Source organism: Diabrotica virgifera, chromosome 6 (assembly GCF_917563875.1).
Source record: "Diabrotica virgifera virgifera chromosome 6, PGI_DIABVI_V3a".
In the NCBI taxonomy this organism is placed as follows: Eukaryota; Metazoa; Arthropoda; class Insecta; order Coleoptera; family Chrysomelidae; genus Diabrotica; species Diabrotica virgifera.
Window position 1 is genome coordinate 49,944,604 of NC_065448.1, and position 6,929 is coordinate 49,951,532.

The following is a 6,929-nucleotide window of genomic DNA, read 5'->3' on the forward strand; positions in this document are numbered from 1 at the left end:
ACGTTCGAGGATTTTGTTTCGGATTTTAAGTTCGCACAGGCGCACAAAATATTTGGGAAGAATTTCTTGACATTCTGTTCTTACTCCCTCCAATTCTTAACCTAAAATATTGTTTTGTTAAACAGCTTGTAGATGTAGATTCTGGTTTTTAAAGTTTTGGAAGTGTTGTATCATTTAAATATTCTTCAAACAAATTTTAATATTTTTTATATTAAAGCTTTTTTAGTTGTTTTTGTCAATGTTTTCCATTTCGTATGTTTATAAATAAGTAGGTACCTTTTCTAGTATTATTTTCATTCGATATTCGATAATTATCTATTACGGTAGTATGTATTACAATAAATTGTACTCTGTTTTTACTTAATTTCTTCTATCTAAATGAGCTTATAAGTATCTACATATTCTTGTGGTTTATTTTTCAGTTTAATTTATGAGTTAAATTAGTCTCTTATTGAATATAATGAAACATAAACAATACATCAAACTTATTCTGAAACTATTTCTTGTGTCTTGTTATATTTCATTATTTTTGTGGTGTAACAAACCACAACACAATGCCACAACCTATTAAATTCAATACATAGATATCAAAATTGGAAATGATTGTTTTACTAAATTATTCCTTCCTTCAGATAATGTTCAACCCCCATGAAGTTAAAGGTAATTTTTATATCTAAATATCAACAATCTTTTACTCTCTACAAGAATGTAAGCTGGATTTCAGAGTGGAAATAACCACATTATATTGTGGAAATAATAAAGAAAGACTCTAATCAAATTTCTACCTTCTAAGAAAGGCATTGAATTATTGAATAGAAAGTTAATCGTTTGCCTGTTGCCTTTATTCTCTTTCTCTTTGTTGAAATACAAATTTGTTGCATTTGCATTTTTTTGACATTTCGAAATAAGAAAGAGACAACAAAAGGCTTCCTTCTCTAACCTTAATGTATGCAACCCGTCATTACATTGCGAATCCGAAAATTGTTCGCGGAGCGAAAAATCCTGAGCATGTAAGTTTACGTTGACGCCTGCGCATTGGAAACTAATCCCGAACTTACTCTGGGTATGCTCGATTTGTACTGCGCGAACACTACTTTTGTTGAATGCTTTTTATGCTTTGTTTTTAAACTAGAAGGAATAAACTAAAAAGACAGATTCACACCTAAGATAGTCACTAGAAAAATCACCAAATAATCTTTCTCCCTGTGGAGATGTATCAAAAAATAAGTATTTTAATACATGTAGCGCCATCGGTTGATTACCAATGTAAACATATTGTATTGTATTGTAAGTTGCCTATGTGACGTATTGAAATAAAATAGTCGTTAAATTGACACCTTAGAGCATGGAAAATTTTTTCTCTCTCTGGAGATCTAACACGCAATCTGTTTTTCGAACGAAAGTGAATCCTTATTTTAATACGGTTGGTTCTCATTGAGATTTGACATCACTTGTTTTATTAGTGATTTTTGTGCGATTTCTGAGTGAAAACTAGAAATTTTTTTAACTCTTTATAGTGGTGATGTGTTCGGCTTACGGTTGTAAAAGCGACAGCAGCAGGAAATAAGTGCGAATTACATTTTACAGGTAAATAAATATTTCTGTTATGTGTGCGTAGATGAAAATTCAATAAATACTCCTATATTCTTAGATATTGCCTCTTAAATGGTTAATAATTTGAAAATTAACACTTCAATGTACCTTATTACATAATTAAAATTACATGGTTAAGTTACAAAATGAGAAAAATTTACGTGTAAAATTAAAAGTAACCTAAAAAATCACCATTTTACCAGTGGTGTAGGTACGAAACGGTACGAAATAAATGAAATTATAAAATATATTGTGGCAACTTCGAAAATGGAATTAATAGCATATATTGTTATTACATATTATTGACTTTTTTTGTTGTTAAACATTTTATTGCTTGATTTTATTTTGTTTATATGTAAAAAAATTATTTAAGAGCACAGGCGCAAATATTTTACGGCTATCTCTACTTTTTCTTTTTTTACACGGCAAATTATATGTAGTAAAGTTTTCACTGGTATGGATACGTACATAAACATTACTTGACAATGACATTGTCACCATTAACTTGAGATGACTTTTGAATGTTCTTGGATAACTGTTACTTGTATCATCGCTTTAATTATTAATTCAATTAATTAATATGATAATTTTTCACTAACTATGTATTCAGTGATTATAATAATTTATATACTATGCCATAAAAGATAATACTTAATCGAGAAAAGAGGAAAAGTGATTTTTTTAATATATTGTTACTATGGAACGCTTAGATAAATTTTGAATATCTTTAACAACAAAATGCTTATATCACAATATATATCCTGGTGTAGTCTCTGCTTGGGATCTTCCATAAATAATAAACAATAAATAACTTTTTATTAATGTCACGTCTTAAATTATTTAGCCAATACACTATCAATATTATTTAATAAACAACTCAAGATAACGAGCGATACACAATTATTGGATCAAAGCTAGCCATGCAAAAAATTACGTATGTCTTGTTTTAATCTGAATTTTTATCAATTAATTTTGATTAACGTTATAAAACATAAAAAATCAGTCAAAGCCTTTAACACACAACTTTAATCTAAAATAAAAAGAATTAACACAATTATAAGTAACAATAATAAATAAAATCAAACAGGATGCTGTATATGTCCACCACCAACATCTCTACATAACCTAACTTTTCTTGTTAAGTTGACGTGCACTGCAAAGTTGACGTAAACTGGAAAGTAGTATATCTGAATTAAGAACAGACATGCACTGTATATATCTATCTCTGTCGTTGACAGCCACCTATGGTGACAATAATTTTGGATCAAACGTTATTATTATTCCTAAAGCCGTGTCAAATATCTAAAATTGCCGCTGTCTTGTCAGCACATTCTGTTCGACTGAGTGCGTTGTACGACAAAGATAGCGAATATTCAATTTGGAAAATATTACCACTGACATGGTGTTCATTTTTTTCCAATAGGGCTTCTCATAGATTGTCATTTGTTTCGAGCTTCTGTCATGTGTCACATAATATTAATATATCTACGTCATACGTCTTTGGTTTGTATTATTGTTATATACCAATAAAGTATGTCGTAGATTTATTAATATTATGTGACACATGACAGAAGCTCGAAACAAATGACTGTGAATAAAAAGCCCTATAGGGCTTTTCATCGATTGCCATTTGTTTCGAGCTTCTGTCATGTGTCACATAATATTAATATATCTACGTCATACGTCTCTAGTTTGTATCATTGTTATATACCAATAACGTATGACGTAGATATATTAATATTATGTAACACACGACAGAAGCTCGAAACAAATGACTGTGAATGAAAAGCCCTATAGGGCTTTTCATCGATTGCCATTTGTTTTGAGCTTCTGTCATGTGTCACATAATATTAATATATCTACGTCATACGTCTCTAGTTTGTATCATTGTTATATACCAATAACGTATGACGTAAATATATTAATATTATGTAACACATGACAGAAGCTCGAAACAAATGACTGTGAATGAAAAGCCCTATACTGAAAAAAGTAATACTTTTGAAAAATTTAAACGCAGAATGAAAGACTAAATTATTACCGAGGGCTAAAAGTCCCTCAAAATAAATAAAAAGTTTCTTTTGAATGAGATCTTTGAAAATAAAAATCACACTAAATTGTCTCTTAGTTTTTCACCCCTGTAACTTTTTTCTCGGAATTCGAAAAAATAAATCCTATTTAAATATAGTATTGGAGCCGAAATTTTGCGACCTATGTGAAATAAAGATATCTATCATAAATCAATAATTCAAAAAGTTTGCTTTCGTCACATCCCCTAATTCCTAATCCTGTTTTATTTTGAGTGGGTATAAAAGTTCAACATACTAAAATACTGTTATTTGTTTCAATCTTTCTATGTAAGCCATGCATAATATTGTGTAATTAATAAAAATAGAAAATTGAACTAAACCTACGAGCAATATTATTTAATTATGTAGTTTTATATAGTTTCTTCTGGCCTACGCGATACGCCACTGGCACTCGTGTTTGGTTCTAACTTGGTTTTGGATTCAGTTTCGTTCTCGTTGCGGTCACTCCAGGGAGAGGGTAAAAAATTTTCCATACTCTAAGATTGACACCGAACAACCCGAAGGCCCGAAGGCACAGTCGACTCGCGGGAAGAGTTCGCCACAGATCACCTACCTCCTCTAGATGTTCCACGATAACGCTTTGGTTAACTATGAAAAACAGCGCTCCATGCCGCTTGTATCGGAACTACTCCAAGCAGGAATTTCAAAATGTAATTTTGGTTTGAAGAAAATGTTAGGTTAAAATATTTGTATAGTTGAAAAAAAAAATTTTGTTTTAAAATATGCAAATTATTTTTAATTTCAAATATACAAAATACCATTTGGGAAAAAATAAGACATGACAACGTATTTTTATTTATTTATTTAATACCAGCAAAACCACTTCGTATATACTTTTTTACAAATCGTATCTTTAGAAATGAAATTATTAATAGTTATCTTCCAAATTGAGTTCCAAATACTTCTACAAAAGGGTATCTCAAATGATTGAAACATGTGTGCATCTCTACTTGTTGAAGGACTTTCAACTAAAACAAAAAATTATTACAATTTATTTGATAATAACCATGATTCATTTCACGTAAAATAATGTTTATTAATTATATATTTCCAGTAGGGGTTACTTACTTGGTGTTACATTCATTTGCTTCCCTACACCACTAACTGTGTTACTTGTTCTCTAATAACAAATACTTGTTGAACTCACCATGCAAATGTAAGCTAGGAATTGGATCTTCCTAGGGATCTTCAAATCACATTCGTTTTGTTTCAAAAACTGTATTTGAATCAATTTTATCTAAATCAGGATTTTTTATTATTGCTAACAATCAGATAAACATTAAAATTTACTGACATAAACATAAAGGCATACTGACAATTGACAAATTATAATGACACTGACTCAGTGATATAGAAGAAATCTTCACTCCAGGTGCATGGCGACATCTCAAAAAACGTATCATTACTAAAAATGACATTTAGTTTAGTATGACCTTGAGATACCTGCGTGAAACATCTAAAGAGAGTTAAGTGATCTGTGGAGTTCGCGCATCTGGTTTGCGCACGGCCGGCGGCCATTTTTTCGGTCCACAGGTCCGCTGCTGACACGATCAATTTGTGATTGTTGTTGTCAGATCACGCTTGTCTCGGGGTTACTTTGATTTTGTGTTGTTCTGTTCGGTGATTTTGTTTTTGTGCATTGTGTAATAATAATTATGGATATGGACAAGAAGAAAGGCAGTTCGAATTCAATCTGTGCAGCGATCAACTGTAAAAACACGGTATTAAATTGCAGCTATAGTTTTTTCCGTTTTCCAAAAGACGAATCAATGTAAGTATTTTTAAATTCACAAATATTTTTATAAATGTGTATGTACTTGAATGTACTTAAATGGGTAGGTACTTGAAAATTTGGTGTTAACTATGAAACTTTATCTAATCAACTATTTTCAATGGGAAATAAGCCACAATTTTACCAAAAAATGATTTTATTAACGTTTCGGCACCCAAGTCGGGAGTCGTTATCAAAATACAAAATAATTCTTGTATTCAATCATTGAAAATATTTGATTATAAAAATGCCGCAAGGAAATAGCTTCAGAACAAAATATTGTTGAAAACGTACTTATAAATACTTTGTTATTGTAGAGCTTGGAACTCCTATTTTTTGTACAAAAAAAGAGATGATTTAGATTTAACAGGGTTTGTTGATGCTGATTGGGCCTCAAATAAGTTAGATAGAATATCTTACACAGGTTTTGCTTTTAAACTTTCGGGTGGTGCAATTTCTTGGAAGAGTGTTAAACAGAAATCAGTGGCTCTTTCTAGCACTGAAGCAGAGTATGTAGCTTTAGGGGAGGCTACTAAGGAAGCCATTTATTTGAGAAATTTGTTGTCGGAAATTCAAGGAACACTGGAATCAGTTGTTTTGTATAATGACAATCAAGGGGCTCAGAAGTTATGTATGAATCCAGTATTCCATGAAAAAACAAAACATATTGACATCCGTCACCATTTTATCAGAGAGGCTGTTCAAAATAATGTTTGTACTATCGGCACAATCTGGCAACCCTGTAAGTTGTGAAGTAAGGCACTAATACGCAGTGTTCCCAAACCTAACGAAAATTCGTTAGATCTAACGATTTCGCCCCTTTTCTACCGATCTAACGAAATGGATTGAAATTCTAACGAATTTTATATTCAGATAAAAAATTTTACTTATTCCTAAATCTGAGAAGAAATAAGACACAAACAATTTTTACTAGCGTGAAATGAACATGACAAAACGAATATGCACTAAAAGAAAATCTGGCAACAGAGTAATCTTGTATTTTCCCACTTCATTACTGTTACTTGTCAAGTTGTCAACAAGCCAGCAATGCCAACTTCTCATTTTCAGCATCATTAAATATTAGGTGCGTTCGCGGGTACAGTTGACAAATTGTCGCCGACAATTTCTAACCTCATTTAATATAAATAATATCGTTAAGAGATAAATAAACAAGGTATATTTACTTTTAATTAATATTAATAACTAATTATTAAATTATAATAGGTAAATATACCTTGTATATTTATCTATTAACGATATTATTTATATCATTTTAAAGTGCGCATGCGTTTTGCTGCTAATTTGTCGCCGACAGGCACCCGCGAACGCACTTATTATTAGCTTTGTTCGTGGAGACAGTCCATGATTGGTTTCTGACTGAAGCGCATGCGCAGTTCCGTTTTCAAGCGCTTGAAAACGGAACTGCGCATGCGCATGAGTCAAAAACCAGTCATGGACTGTGCGAACAAAGCTAA